Source organism: Aphelocoma coerulescens, chromosome 3 (genome assembly GCF_041296385.1).
Source record: "Aphelocoma coerulescens isolate FSJ_1873_10779 chromosome 3, UR_Acoe_1.0, whole genome shotgun sequence".
Classification (NCBI taxonomy): domain Eukaryota; kingdom Metazoa; phylum Chordata; class Aves; order Passeriformes; family Corvidae; genus Aphelocoma; species Aphelocoma coerulescens.
In genome coordinates, this window is record NC_091016.1 from 4,036,820 (window position 1) to 4,053,273 (window position 16,454).

The following is a 16,454-nucleotide window of genomic DNA, read 5'->3' on the forward strand; positions in this document are numbered from 1 at the left end:
AATTTAGATGTTACGGCTGTTTTCGTGACCTGAAAAGTCTCCTGCACCAGTGTAGATCCCTAAAAAGGGCTACCTGGAAAGCACTGTGATAAATATGTCTAGTTCCTTCCAAAGCTGTGAGGAAGCGATTTTTAACATATTTCACAAAAAAATTGCTGCTTGTTCTCAGCTCTGCAGATGGTTTCCCAGGTTGACTTGTTAGAATGATAAGGAAGGACAAAAGCTCATTTGGCAGAGCAGGAACTCCGTCTTACTCATGTTGAGAGCATCTGTCTTGCTCATGTACTCTGTGTTTGGGGCTGAATAGGCTGTGGGGAGTTTCTTCTGGTTTCACTTACTGGGGGACATTCTTGGGGGATGATGAGGTGTCTACAGCTCCACTTGTCAGTGCTGAATCACACAGACATGCTGGCTGCCCTTGCAACTGCTGCAAGACAAACCCAGAAGTCTTGAAGGATGAGGTGAGAAGTCCCCAGTAATTTCAATGTGACCACAAGCAGCTTCTATGGGGAACAAGAAAGCAGAAAGCCTCACTTTAAGGGGACCTACCCCTACCCCCCCAAATATTTATTCATTTATGTATTTACTAGAGGTGTATCATAACTTGTGCTGAAGTTGTTTGTCACAGTTTAATACATCACTGTGGAATTCTGCAGCACATAAAAAATAGCTCACTAATAGAGGCCATACTTTGCTTTTTCAATGGTCTCAACTGGTTGAAGGCCATGTTTTGCATTTGCTTTCACTCTCAAATCTTTGAGAATGCTTTTGGAAGGAGAATGTAGAAGTCTGATAGGCAAGTATCAAGATCTCTTCAAAATGAGTATCAAGGATGCTGGAGGTTTTGAGACGTCTGCTATCAATTGTCACTGTTGACAAACAAGGGGAGGAATTTAAAAATAAAGTACTAGGCACAACTTCCTACTTTAGTTCTGTGGTTAAAAATGCTGTCTTTGATGTAAATCAAATGGAGCAATATTTGCAGTCTGCATAACAAAACCAAAATCGGTCTGCAAAGCTACATAGGTTTACTCTTCCTCCTGTTCCTAAATTCTCTGTATTTCAGATATTTTCAGTATATTTTCAGTGTTTCAGTATTGCTGGGTTAGTGATGTGCTCCTGTGGAGTCGATGGAAGTGATACAATGTAGTTTGCAAAAATATGTGCTTCAAGAAATACAAATACGAAACCAAATAAAAGCATTGGGTGAAGAGGTGCAGCCGTTCACTGTTTGGCATTGAAATTCTGCATTTCTGCTCAAAGAGATGCGTTTCCATTTTGTGATTTCAAGCACCTACTTGATTTTTCTAGATTCAGTATTGGTGCACATTCCTGAGGTTCAGGCTGGTGAATTCTGACTCCCATTTTGCGGCAAAAACAGCCAATTGCATTGTGGGAAAGCAGAGAGCTCTTCAAAGGTATAGAAATTAATTCCTTTCATTAAAGGAACAGAGGGAGAAAATGCAAAAATCAAATAAATTCAAATATGTTTTAAAAGGCTGATAATAGGCTAAAGGAATTACATGAAAGAGGCAGGAGGAACTTCAGAAGTACATAAGACACTATTAGCTTTTCCTTTCAGCTTGCAGCCTCTGCAGTGGTGCTGCACAGGGTGTTGCAGGAGTGTGTTCAATCCATGGGAGCCAGAAGGTCTGGGAGGTGCACCAGCAGCTTCCCCTTTGCTTCTGGCAACAGACACAGAGCATTGAATCTGTGTGGCCCTGGCCATACAGGTCAGGTGGGATCAGTGAATTGCTGCAGAGGTTGTGAAGGGGGAAGGGCTCCCTCGGGATTCCAGAGAAGCAGGAGCTCATTTCTCTGCGGAGGGTGGCTCTCAGATCCCACATGGACATTGCTCATGGCACCCATGTCTTCTAGACTGTGATGGGCTGGAAGATGAGCCGAGTTGCAGATGTGGTTGTGAGGATCTGTCTGTGCCATCCTTTCTCTTGACAAGTTTCTGGATCCCAAAATGTGGTGGAAGCTGTACCCACAGAGAAGGGATTTTATTTTCATTCACAGCACGGGTAGAAAAGGGCTCTATTTGTGGTTCTTCTCTGCACATGTAAGGAGCAAGTCCTGGGTTTGATTTCATCCAGATTTAGCCTTAAAACAAGAAAAATTAAATGTGCAAGATGGCTGAAATTCAGGATACTGAGTGTGTTCAGTGAAAAAAAATTCCCTGGAGTCAAATGTATTGCTGAATACCACCTTAAGAAGCTTTGCTCTCTCCTTCCATGCTTTTTTTACTGTCAAGAGTAGAATAAGAAATTGGAAAAGAGACAAAGGTGTTAGAAAAAAAGAAGACAAAAGAAGGTGTTGATTTTAGGAACTTTGATTTACTCGATTTTGCTTAAAAACATTAAGCTTTTGCAGTACAAGTATCCTTTGAAAAAAGGACGTCTGTCTTTCAAAATCTTGAATGGGAAGACATTCAGGTTGTGTCAGGCAGAGCTTACAGATTTTTTTTTTAGATGCAAGTTTAAAAACAGACACCTTTTTTAAAAGAGATTTTGGGGTTCTTTCTTTGTAACTTGACAGGATGGTTTGTTCATGTCAATAGTCTTTTGATCACTCAAAAGACATTGAAATAAAAAATGTCAATGCTTCCAGTCTTTTGATCCAGCTCCCTTAAGTATTGTTGCAAGAGGAATACGTCAGATTATTATCATTTTTCAACTTGGCTTTATGGGTATAACCTGGAGCTGCATTTTTGGGTCTAACCCAGATGACTTTGGAGGCTGGAGCCACATTTGTGGGTCCGACCCAGAGCACTTTGGAGCCATTTCTGCATGGTACCAGCGCCATATTTTTTCCCAGCAGGAGAATAATTTCCTAATTCATTTCTAGTGCTGACCACTCTTCACTCTAGTTATAAAAGAAATACAATGTGATTTAGCTTTTTGTTTTTAAATGCCCAGTAAACCTTGAATTAGAAATATAAAGCTGTGAATATGAGGAGTTATCCTCTCCTGAATATCTCTGTAAACCCTGATCACAAAAGCTGTAGGGAATGTTTTCCATAGACTTGAAATTTAGCAGAAAAAGAAAGTACATAATTAAAAACAAATTCTGGTGTTTGTACAGAGTCTGGGTTTTTATATATGTGTATAAAAAATAGTAATTCTAAATTTGTTTAAATGGATTACTTGTTTTACATGAATGATAAGCTCCACTCGAGAGCAACCATTTTCTCTAGGATTTGTTTTGTATCTCATGTAATGATCACAAGCAGCTTCAGCCTCCAATCCAGATGAATCACGTGTAGGCCCTCAAGATGGCAGATTTCCATCAGGAGTGGTGAATCTGGATTCATGGTCTGCCCCTTGCATGTTTCAGGACTAAACCTCTGGAAGCACAGAAATCCCCATTGAAGCTGGTGGGAGTTTTGTTCCTGACTCCAGTGGGTTTAGAATTTCACTGTAAGGATTTTTAGGTGCTTTTTAAAAATGAACAGGTGACCTGTTTAATACTGACCCAAATCATTCACTGCACAACTTCTGTCCTGCTCAAATTCCCGCTCACAAGCCCATAAACTGAAAGAAGAACTGTAGCAAAGTAAAACTCTGGATTTCAAGTGAGAAAGTCACTTGAGATCTCTCCACATCACACTCTGGCTGGTTATTCTGGGTAGCAGAAGTGGCTGAGCCGGAGCTGTTATGATCCACAGCACTTTGTGAGGAGTGGGGAAGCAGAGAGAGAAACTGGTGCACTTAGAAAATGCCTTGAGAAGGTTCGTGACACAAGTGACTGCAACTCCCCAAAGGAATTGGCACCACGGCACACTCAGCACTGCTGGGCCCTTTGAAAGGAGAGTTTAAAAAAATCCACTGTGGGATGCAGTGAAGGCACTGATTCTGCCAGTGAGAAAGTAATCCCAGGATTTCATCAAATTCCTACCACAGTCACACCCAAGCGGATGGCACCGAGGCTCTTCTTTGCGATTTGAGCTCTTGATTTCTGAAAACAAGAAAACAGAGAGAAATGCATGAAGATCTAGAACTGCAGAGCAGGAAAATGAAATCAGTTTGTCACAGGAGATTTTTTTTTATTGACATCTTTAGTTTGTTTTGATGTCTGTAATTAAATCACTAATTATGTGTTTCTGTTGCAGTGGTCATGCTTTTATTACATAATTACTACAAGTTTTTCTCTCCCCACTAACAATATTTGTTTAACCTTAGTGCATGCTAGTTACATCCTTCAGAATGGAAGAGCTTAGAAACAGAGTTATTGATTGTCACAATTAACTAAATCAGAGGGGCTCAGAGTTCTTTGCCATAAATTAAATATGTTTTGTGGCACAGGATCAAAGATAATTAAAGGATGAAACAATCACAGTCATTAAACAATAAATATTATTTCGATGCCAATTGAAGAAAATGAAGTAACAACCGAAAAAAAAGGCAGGAAAACAGAGGGATTTTAAAAAGAGGGGAAAAAAGTTTAGCCTAGGGTAAAAACATCTTTTAAAAAAATAATTTGTACTGTGATCCTTTGAGCTTCCTTCTGTGCTGTCTCACAAAGCATCTGATTAGGTGAGATGCAATTCAGTCACCTTCTCTTTTTTTTCCCCTTTTGAGTTTAGGCATATTTTTTGTCAGTATATTTCAATGTATTCATTAATTTTTCTCATTTGTTTATTTTATGCAAACCATAAGAGACATTTTTTCCTCAGTGAAGATTGCCTCTTTATTTTATTTTGAAATATTTGTATATTTATTTCATTAAATGAGATAATGCTTTTTCTTATTAACATAATTTCCAGTACATTAAACATATTTCTCCACAGACAGAAGAGAGGAATCAGATTAAATGACAGTTAAATCACTTGCAGCAATTTCAACTGTTAAAAGAAATAAGTGTCTCTGTTTTCTTTGTGATCACGAGATGTGCTGTAAAGGGAAATGAAATACTAAAGAAAGGAGGGAAAACATAAAGAAATAATGACTGACTTATTGCAGTAATACCACTGAGAGAAGAAAAACTCACTACAAATAAAAGGAAAAATAATACAGTGGTTTTGAAAGTTACCAAAATTCATTTCTTATTGATGAGATCAGTGCGAGCCTTATACTGAGTAAACTGAGGAGGGAAAAAAATAGCAAAGCACACCCAAAGCCAGACAATGCCAGAAACTGTGGGCAATGAAAGAAAGAATAAATACTGTGCATTTGGAGGGCTGTTACTCTAAATGCCTCTAATTTTTACATAATTTAATTTTTATCACATTTAGGGAAGAGAAGGGAGAAGCAATCATCTCTTGGTGAGCCAACCAGGCCCCTCTGCTGCTGTGTTCAGGGCTCTCTGAATGTCCAGCTGTCCCTCCTGCAGCTCTGTCCTGTTTTCTTGGGCAGACATGGGGCTACAGGAAGGAGAAAAGCATCTTTCATTAACTCTTTTAATAAGATGGTCCAGATGATTATATTAGGTTTTTTTGGTCTTAATTATATTTTTGTTATTATTTTAATTTCCAGAGCCTGAACCAGCTGCTTGGAAGAGATCTTTGGACTGGGCTGAGGCATTTCTAAGGTAATGTTGACATTATTGTTTTGCCCTGAGTCAGGATTTTCTCTGTTCATGCCTTTAGCTGTAACCCTGTTATTTTTCACCAGCTCTCTGTGCCTGATTTTTTAGTCCTGAGTAAGAACTAGTCCAGTAGTTGCCATTTTCCTTCTCTTTCTCAGTTTTCCATCAGTGTGCTCTACAACTTGAAGCTCTTTATGCCCAGTGTGTAAGACATTGATTTTCAGCTTCAAACTCAGAGAAGGGATTCTTGAGAAGGGGGACATGTTCTAACTCTCTGCTCTATCTCAGAGTTAACTAAAATTACAATTTTTCAAGAATTTAAATTACAGTATTTTTGCTATTAAATGCCTGATGAGGAAAGGTGATGCCATGGGGTACAGCATCCTCCCTTATGTGAAATAGTGCAGGGAAAGAGGTGGGAAATGGCACTTTGGAAGGCTTTTAAGGAATAGGTTTTTGGGGCTGGAGAGTAGGCTCTGCCTTCCTGCTTGTGCTCATCTGCTGAAGCTGAGCAGGGGATGCTGCAGGGTCATCACCAAAGACTTTTGCACTCTGGGGTTGGAGTCCCTTGGGTCGCCTTTGCAAGTTGTGTTTGTTGTGCCAAGGGGACTGGTTGGGCAATGGAGGTGGTAATGGAATTTAGCAGTTGAGGAGACTCTGAGAAATCACAGGGCAATTAAAGAAATAAAAGCAGAGGCATCTGCCACCATCCTCTGTGGACGTCCTGCCAAGCAGAGTCACATCTGTGCCACTGGAGGGGCATCAGCACAGCCCTTGCTCACAGATGCTCCAAAGCTTCTGGTGGGCACCAGCCAAGGGTCACTCCAGGATCTGCCACAGGATCCCTGCCTAAGGAAGCTCTGCACGACAGAGAGAGCTGGTAAGTGGAACTCAATGCACAGAAACATTTCGAATGGTGGTGTTCACACTTGCAACCTTCAGTACCATATTTTCAGGGGACATAATAATCATTGCTGTGTTCATTGTGCCCTTGTGGGTTGGGGCAGGGACGTTATCCTTTTTTACACACACGGAATTGAAACGTAGACGACCCAAGTACTGAACTCCAGCTTGTGGGGGGGGGCTGCCAGAGACCTGGGCCTTCCTATTTTGTGCCTTCTCTTGCAGGATCCTGACCTGTCTTCTTGGCTTTAGGTCCTGGTTCAAGGTGTCTAATTAGGAGATGAGTTGTGCTGGGATTCCTCTGCAGTCCGTAAAGGGAGACAGGGATCTCCAAAGGAAAATTCTGACCTCTGGGCATTTTCAGCCTTTCCCAGTGGGTTTTGGAGGGCGTCTACACAACCTACCTCTTCTCAATGAAGGGCCTTAGGAGAGACTTTTGCATCTCTCCACTCTGGACCCTCACTAAGGACAAGATTTGATTCAAAACCACCATGAAACAGAACATTTCCCTTTTTGCCTCTGCTGAAGAAGCCCAGCACAGCTGTAATTAACTTTTGAAGATGCTCCATTGTGCTTACAAAATGTGACTGTGACTTAGAATGACAGGAACCTGACAGTGGGGGCAGAAAGAAGCAAATGAAAAGCTCCCTTGATGAGGTGTGAGGTTCACTGAACAGATGTCCTGCACTGGATTTTGTTGCAATCCCTGTCCCCCTCTAAATACCTGTGAAGTTCTTATCACTGTGAACAATTGTCCTTTTTGGTCTCAGAGGTGGACGGGCAGGATGACCCAAACCTTCTCTGTGCCCATTTCAGACTTTAGTTTTTAAAAGTGTGAGTAAAGGCTTAGTTAAGTGTTTTTAAAGAAACTGGCTTTAACTCAAGTAGGTGATGAGAAGAATCTCTTTCAGAATTTACCAAGTTTCTATTTTGCATATTCCATACTGAGGCCATATCTTCTCTCGTGACATCACTAAAAATGAAATCAGTTTTTGACTGGGAGGGGATGATGCTGAAGGTGTTCTGAGAATAACATGATTTAGCTTTTGGGAAATATTAAAGCATTGGACCTTTTTATGTTAGACAACAGCAGTTTTTCCATTCTGCACTAAATACTCCTTTCAGATTTCTCATCTTGCATGATATTGCCTATTTCATGCCTCTGACAAAGTGGCTGAAACAAGCTCTTTCCCCAAACTTGTGATATTTGTGGATAAAGGATTATTACCTGTGGTATTTTGAAAGCAATGAATAAATTACAGCATTGTTTAGGCAGATGCAGACAAGGTGGTGGGTTTCTTGTCTGATGCCACAGCAAAGGTTTGTGTCAGAGTTCAGTGGGGATTCAAGAGCATTGTGCTTGGATCAGTAGGTTTAGGATCTAAAGTGGTCTGGAATATACACCAAAATATTTTCTGATTCTATTTTTCAGGTAGTATTTTGGCTGTGTGACCTATTCCATTGTATCATTGCAGTATTTTAAAATTAGTGAGCAAATTTGCTTATTTAGAGGAGTACTAAAATTCACCTGTGTCTGCTGATGTGTGGGAGTGTGTGGTGGCAGTGCCATTCCACAGTCCTGAGTTTTGGCAATAATGCACCTGCCTTTCCTGGAGGAAGGAGAGCACACCGGGTTCATGGGAGCACTTGAGTGCAAAAGGGTGGCTTGGAAATTGTGCTTCTCTTGGCAGTATTGGAGGAAACCGAGTGAGACTGTACTCGTGGGTTTGGTGGTTGAGTCTTTGTTTTTATCTGACACAATAGGAATGGCAAAATGAGAGAGAAAAAAATCAGGTTGATTGCTCTTCAGAGAAGACCTTAGACAACAGAATCTCTCCACTCCAGTGACTCTGGTACATGTCTGACTTGATTATTCCTGTCCTGTTGAAATATGAGGCAGCTGGACAATATCTTGACTGAAATATATTGGAGGAATATGGAAATGCAAAGTACAGCTTTTGTGAAAATCAGAATCTCTATTCCCTTTATCTATATCAACATTTGTTGATTCTTGGGACTGTGATGCAATTGATTATCCCTAAAAATGACTCTCCCTGAGGTGTGGGGACTGTGCCTTTCCCTAATGGATGAGCAGAGCTGTCAGCTCTTCCCAGACTTGAGGCACATCAAGGTTAGAATTTTTAACTTTTGTTTTGTTTGGTGGTTTGTTTTATTCCTGTGACTGTCAGTTCAGTGCAATTTTCCAAAATAAAATTCCAGGGGAATGCTGTAGCCTCCTGAAGGCATTCAGCTGCTCTGTTCCTGACTGCACCTCACATCCAGCTCAGCTTTCTGAGGATGTGAGGTTCAGCCTGAGGTGTGTTCCTCTTCTCCCTGCAGTGACTTTGGCATTTCTAAACCTGTTTGCAGAGGAGAGCGACATCTCAAAGTCATTATGTTTTATGAGTTGCATAATTACCAGTGTCTGGATATGGAATGGGGGTACCTCACTGAGGAAAAGATGGACAGGGCTCTTTTGATGCCACTTCTCTCCGTTGGCAGCAGCAGTGGGACAAACCACAGCATTCACTGCTGTCCTTTGCATGATGAGGGGCATGAGGTGGTGTGGCAGAACAAAAAGTGATCAGAGCAAACCAAGTTTCAATAGTTCTCTTGCTTTGTGGAACAGATCATTGTTTCTTTTTATGGAAATTCAAATGGAAAAAGAAGCTTAGATGGAAAAAAAAAAGAACCTCTACTTAATGTTTCTCTTGATACTTCCAGCAAATGGCAACATAATAAAATGATTGTGTTTCTTGAAAAAATTTTGGTTAAATTTAGCTTTGTTTTCTGCTTAAAAAGGGGAGGGGGGAATGATAATAAATGTCATTTGAACATAGAAGTGTCCTTGGTTTCCTGTTTTCAGTAGGCTTGAGATAATTCATTTGTTCTGCTTGTAGTTTGTCAATTGATGCCTCCCTTCCAAAACTGTCTGTGGGCCGCCTTAGCCAGAGTTTCCTACAGTTATTTTTGCACTATTGTTAAACAGAACCATCCAGCATGTTGCTTTTTCAATTTACTGCGTGGGATCTGCACATAGTTTTCCATTGTGGCATATTTGTGTGTTTGTCACTTTTATTGTTTATATGCCAGCATATGGCCAGAAAAAACAAACTTCTTTCCTCGGTTTTCTTCTTTTGTATTGTTTAGTCCACAGTGCCTTTACAGCAACAATTTGGAAAAATCAAATTCCTGGAATGCAATCGGTTTGCTTGAAAAAAGAAGGAAAATTGGGAGAATACAGCTCAGGGATTAATGAGTATTTAGGAATGGCTTTCTTTTCCTACCCCGGGCTGCACATAGGACAAAAAAGCCAATGCCTATTTTTATTTAAACTTTAGTTTTTTATTTAAAGTTTAGTCATTTAGTCTCATATATCTCACCATGCCACTTGCATGGACATTAGTGCTTGCCTCATGAGCTTTTCTGGAGCAGGCAGAGCTCTTCACATCTCCAAAATCTGCCTGCATGAGTATCAGTGCCTGACAAGGACCAGATGTCAGCATTTGTGGGATATGGAACCCCAAACCCGGCAGTACCAGCACCACATGTGGTCCAGCTACTGCTTTATTGCAGTTGATCTAAAACTGACCAGAGATATATGAGGTTTTGGTTTGTTTTTTTTTTTTTTACAGTACTGACAGTGTAGTTATTGTTTCGTTCAGTTTTGAGGTTGTAGAAAAGACCATTTTTTCTCAATTTCTGTGTGGCACCAATGCTGACATGAGACTCTGATAAAGAAATTTCTTGGTTTATCTACTAAAAAAATCAATACAAACTAGGCCATATCCATGAAGTCACCAGCTCTGTCATTCCATAGGTTATTGGCACCCACTGGCACATGATTTGGCTGTAATTTGAGGCAGGAGTGTTGTTAGTATGGCTCCTGTAGAACAAGGAGTTAAACTTTAAAGCAAAAATAATCATTCACTTGCAAAACTCTGCTTTCTTATCAGTGCAGTTCCAATGTACCACATATTTTTAGCAGTAACCAAAGACCAGTAACCAGTTTGAAATCCCATACAACAGATGGATCATGATAAATCCACGATGTTGGCTTCTCCTGGATTTTCCATTTGTTGGAAGCTGTTGCACACCCCACAACCCACCATGTAAAAGCCTGCTGGAAACAAAATACTGATTTTCTGTAGTTTCTTTGGTTAGTGAAGTATTTTCAAGAATACCAACAGTGATTTGAGGTAAAGAATCCCTGCAGCAATTAGGATTCATTTACTGCTGGAGCATTTTATTAATTACACATTTGTAACCACATGGATGGTCACAAAACCATTCGCACATGTCTGAATTTCGAGATTTGTAGACAGAAGATTTAACGTAAACATGGAAATGTTAAACTACTCATCTGTAGCCTGCAAAGAAGATAACAAGAAGGATTCTGTTCTCGGTGTGATTTGTGAACAATGCTAAGTAAATATTCATCATTAATATATAATAACTGTTGCTTTTGGCAGTTCACTTTTCATTTAATTTGATAATGTGTCCAGTAAATGAAGTGGTACAGGCTGCAGTGTTTTACCATCACAATTGCATATTTTCAATCATTGTTAAATGAGGGCAGCTCAAGGCAAAGCTTTAACCCCCACTAGTTTGGTGTGTGATAAAAAGAGAAGGCGCTATCAATCTTTATTGTCTGTCTCGCTTACTGTAATTGCATTCAATAGTCCACTGATTCTGTTGTCTGTGCTAATGTCAGGAGCAGGGAAGAGCCAGATGCTCAGACTTGATCAGATGCATCCAGTGGCCACTTTGATAAGTTGGCAGCGAGGCTCCGGGTTCGATGATAAATTGTGAGTGCTGCAGATTATGAGCAGCTGAACATTGGGAGTGTGTGTGGGGAAACTTCTTACCTTCTTGGAATCTGGCATCCCAGTGCCAGCCAAAGGGCAGCCCAGGGGTTATTCCAATGCCTCTCGTGCTGGGGATGTGCCAGGGAGCTGTATTCTCATGAACAGCAACACAAGAAAAAATCCAAACAGCCTCAGAGTGGTTTGAACATGACATTAAATAGTCCAAACACTGTACAAGGTGTTTCAGAATAGTCTCCAGTAGTTATGATGATCTGATTCAACAGGAGAGCTTTGGAATTATGGTATTCCATGCTTTAACCCATCCTAAAAGTTGTGTTTTCTTGGCACCTTTTTTTTCCCTCTAATTTGAAGTGGCACCTAGAATGTTTTGCAGAGTAACAAACAGTTAGTGCAGTATGGACAGTGATATGTCTTGGGGAGGAAAGACCTCCAGGGTAGACAAGGGGACTATGGAAGTAGTTGCTTTCTCCATGTTATTTGCACCTTTAACGTTCCTCACAGGTTAATTATTTAAGCTCTTCAGTGAGTGTCATCCCTCAGACAAGTACTTGTTAAAGGAGATCTCGACAGACTCAGAAGTCTCACCTTCACCCAGTTCATATCATTTGTGCAGAAAATGATGCTATTTTTTCTTCAGGATTGATGTAAAAGGTGTGATCCTAACTGGGGATGGTGCTTATAAGTTTGTCTTGCACAGTATCACCTGTGGCTGACAATTCCAGACTCTGTGTGCAGCAGGCCTAGGTTTTGTTTGGTACAGTTTGATGTTTTTGCGTGCTCAAGGAGAGGACAAGACAATCCTTCGCCATCATTTCTCTTGGATACTTTAGGCAGCTTCTCTGAGTGCTGCAAGGGTTGTGTAGGTGTATCAGCCTCACCCTGTGCAGTGTGGCCACATGATAAATAACCTCTGCTAGGGCTCTGATGTGTATATAAAAGAGTCATTATTTGAGGGAGTTTGGAAAACTAAAATTAGTTCCTTAAATTCAACAGTACCTACTGTTGCCTTTTTTTTCCCCCATTGCATTTTGTTCAAATTAATTAAAGTGCACAGATGTTCAATTAATGCCTAAAAAAATCCATGGCTACAGCTGTGAAGCAATGTTGTTGAGATTTAACATATCTAATAATGCTTCTCTCTTTGAAGAAATTCTATTAATGACTCTGCTAAATAACTTTGCATTGATAAATTAAAGGAAATGTGGAGTAAACTATAAGGAGATGTCGGCTGTCTGCTCCACTTATTTATGAGAATAACAGAGAAGCCCAAAAGAAAAGATCTGCTTTTCATTTTCATATACTAACATGTGGAAGAACTCTGGTTTCTAGGCAGAATGTATTGATTTAGCTGGAAATTATTGATACCTCTCTTGCAATTCATGGAGAGGTAGCTTGAAATAGCTGCCATGGAAAAGCCAGCTGCTAACACTAAGCATATTGGGATTGTGAATGCCATCAGTGCTGCTTTGTAACGTGGAATAACAGCAGTCTTGCATGTGAGCCATGGTAACTGTTAATGCCAGGGGGGCTTTTATTTTAGATTCTTAAATTCTGATATAAAGCAGAAGATAAAAAGAGCTCCAGATAATGCAGAGGAGATGTGATGATAACAGCAGAGATGCTGCTGGACCAGGTGCTGTTTGAGGGGTGGTTGTGCTGCTCAGGGAAGTCTCAGACACAGAACAGTGAAGGTAAGTTGGATGTGAGGACCAACAAATATTTGTGTGTTCTGTGGAGTGTTCCCCAGTTTCTGAGCAGAACTGACTGAGCCACATGAATTTATCTGGTGTGGAGAGTAAAACATAGAAGAGGAGTTTAATACTTCTTTGAATTGTCACAGATTCTCTGCTAGGCCAGCTGGTGTCCAATGGAGGGCAAGATTTCAGCCCCCCAATAAAGGCACTGGGAACCCTCCTTTTCACTTCAGCACAGAGGATTTTGCCCCTGAGTTATTTTGTTGGTAGCATTTCTCTTTCTAAGCATTAATTAATAGCCCAGAAGAGACTGAAGCCATGAGCCAAGTCCTGTGCTCGAGGATGTCACATCCTGTGCTTCAAACACCTGGGCGCTTGCTCAGGTTGTATCTTCTGCACACAAATCAAGACATTTTCTGACAAAGAAAATTACCAGTAAGATCACGTTCAGTAAAGTGAAATTGGGCTTCATGCTGATGTTTCCTCTGTTAGGCCAGAGTTTCAGCTCCTAAATTAGAGCAGCTCCACTGGAACTAGAAAAGATCATTTATACAACCGTCTCCCTGATTGTTTTGGCTCCAAACATCTAGAGAACTGCTTAGTGATACTGCACAGGATTGTTTTTATTCTTACCTACTTGCCATTAAATCAAAACTAAGTAATTTTTACAGGCTAGTTAGTTGTAAAGGAATACCCTTTAAAATTCCCTCAGGGGTTTTCTCCAGGTTCGACAAGTTGTTTTCTGCTTGAGGTGGAGCTGTGTCATTTGTAGTGTGTTCATACAAGCACCCATTGCTTGTGCATTCAGGAGTGGGGAGTTGCTTTATTTCAGCTCTCAGGTAACCTTAGAAGCAATAATCATACCTGTCTCTACCAAGTGATGTGGCTTCACTGGATCATTTTGGAAATAATTTGATTTGCAGATGGTCTCCTAGACATGAGTTCAGTGCTCTAGGACTTGCTTTCTGAAAGCTTTACCAGAATAGTAGATAAGAGATAGGACCTGATTTTTGTCTGGCCCCAAAAATGGCATTTTGTGCGTGAAGAATCTCTTCTGTACGTTTTTGCAGCTGCAAATAATTGGGAATAAACGTAATGGCTGGAGCTATTGCTTCATTTGTGTTTGCAGCTGATTGCAGCCCAGTCTCACTACTCTTAAACTGATCCCTGATTCTGCTGTCAAGGGAGGTTACTCATTCCCAGTCGAGCAGATCAGGATCTGCACATCCACCTCCTGGATGGGGGTCTCAGGTGAGACACAGTGGGGAAAACTGAGAGCACATGGAAAGCAAAATTATGTGTCCAATATCTTACTTAAAGAGGGAGGGAAGAACCAGGTTTAGAAATACTCTGATGCTCTTCTCCAGTGGTGCAGTATTCAGAATTACTGTGCCTAGAAACTGTTGGCTGTGAAAGGGAAAATTCTTCCCTTTAACTCAAAACCCTTCATTTCACAAGCAAGCATCTAAAATTAAAATTTCTTTAAGATAAATTGTCTCAAATTTAGGAACCAAGCCAATTTTCTTTTAAAAGATAAAGTCCAGTCCCTGAACTTAGCAATAGATGAACATGTGAGATAAAATTTCATAGTTAGGACCAGTTCGAGGAAGCAGAGAAGAATTTCTGAAACATCTCAGAAGCATTAAATTTGAATTTTGTCCTGAAAAACTTTTGGCATGAAATTGTGGTGTACTATGCAAGTTAAATTTCTCTTAGCTATGGGACAGGAGCCCGAGTCCACAGCCTTTGGAAGTCACCAGCAGCTTTGCAGTTGAATCAGCAGATGTGGGATCATATTTAATGAACTTGTAGTATTTTAAAAATAAAAATCTCCTTTTTTGTCTCTTGCTTTTAAAGCAATTGCAGAGCAGTGGGGTCAGGTTGAGTTCTGTCATGGGAACTCAATGCTCTGATTTCTCACTTTGTGTAATGTAAGAATTCCCACTTGTGTTAAGTTGAACATTGTCACTGGACATTGTGCTCTTGATGAGCTGAAAATCTTCACCTTTGGAGCGAGACCAGTGACTGTGCAAAATGAAAGTTGTTAGAGACAGAGGCTTTAAACTTCTCCCTTTTGACTTCTCATACGGGTTTTATTAGTAGTGATCCGGGCAGATTTGAACAAAACCCTGCTGATGCTTTTTATGCATTTTCCTGTGTTTGTAGAATTGGTTTGAGTTATGTTACAGAGTCTGGAGTGTAAAGTTCCCTGGCTTTCGTGGGTTTCTGTGTTATCTTTTAAAATACCTGCATGCTGAGATATCCAGTAATGTGTTTTTTCAATAGGAGTTTGGGGAGAAAACTCAGCATTTTGAACACGTGCTGTAAATTGTTAATTTGGCTTGCCCTGGAATTTTCAAGGAGTATTTGTGGGTTCTTATGAGTGTTGTCAGCACGTTGTTGGGGAGGGGATTCAGTGCATGTGTGATGGCTGTGAACAGGTCCATGAAAAGCAGCCACAGAAACTTCCACGAGCCTTTGTGAGGTGAAGTCTAACATCATCACTGGATATCTGCACAGATGTTAAATGGCTGTCACAAAAAAAAAAACCTCAGAAACGTTCAGGTGTCGAAAATTTTTCGAATTATGTAAATATTCAGATGTTTTATATAAAAATAAGAAGATGCCACCTTGTGGTAAGAAAGATGCTTTAGTGTATCCAGGAACCCTTTGGGTGAGCAGGGTACACATCTGAAAGCTGACAGGGATTTTAAAATTCTTTTTTTAAGCAATAGTTTAACAAATAAAATTAAATTTTGAGTCAAGAAGTACACGGCCAAACTTCCCCTGCTCCATGTGTTTTCCTCCTCTTCTTGTGCTCAGGGTCTTCACAGGAGTGCTGAAGCAAAGGCTGAATATTTCCCAGGTTTCTATTCCTGTGTCTTTTTGAAACTGTTTGCTGTTATCCCAGGAAACTGGGGCTGGGAGGAGGGACCCCCTTTCCCCTGGGTACAGCTTTGGGGGCTGAGACTGGTTTTGGTGGTTGTTGCTTTGGGGTTAATTGTGTGCCCAGGCTGAGGTAGCAAAGTCTTGTCTCTCTATTATACTCAGCACTTCGAGCAACTGTGATTTGATTTGTGGCCAAATCTGGAAAAATATAGAAAAATAATGGTTTTAAAAGATGGATAAGTTCTCTAAATTTACCTAACAGGCAGGCAGGGCTAATACCTGTGGTATTATAATGGATATCTGTTCTTTATAATGGATTATATAAAGTTTGTCTCTGCCTTTGCACTTACTCAGACTCCATTAACAATTGAAAGGCGAATTGTGTAACCTAACAACATCCTGTCCTCACCAGGATGCTCTTCTTTAAATGTTCGTTTAGATTTAAAAAAGAAAACTAACCCCCACCCCCCCACCTCATGCTTTCTCTTTATTTTATTATTCTGTATTCTTGGGTGATTTGAATAATCTGCTTTATGATCCACACACTTAGTGAGACCACGGCACAACTGCTGTCATGTGCATGGCAACAAACTGCTGTTGTCTGACTCTC

The 16,454-nt window shown here is 40.5% G+C and overlaps 1 long non-coding RNA gene across 2 annotated transcripts in view; it reads left to right on the top strand.

Moving 5' to 3' along the window:
- The window catches only part of LOC138107113 (uncharacterized), a 122,576-nt gene that overhangs the window by 34,273 nt on the left and 71,849 nt on the right, over window positions 1-16,454 (top strand). For both annotated transcript variants that reach the window (XR_011149234.1, XR_011149235.1), the window contains exon 2: window positions 5,478-5,532. This is a non-coding gene — a long non-coding RNA (uncharacterized lncRNA). The remainder of the gene's footprint in view (window positions 1-5,477; window positions 5,533-16,454) is intronic.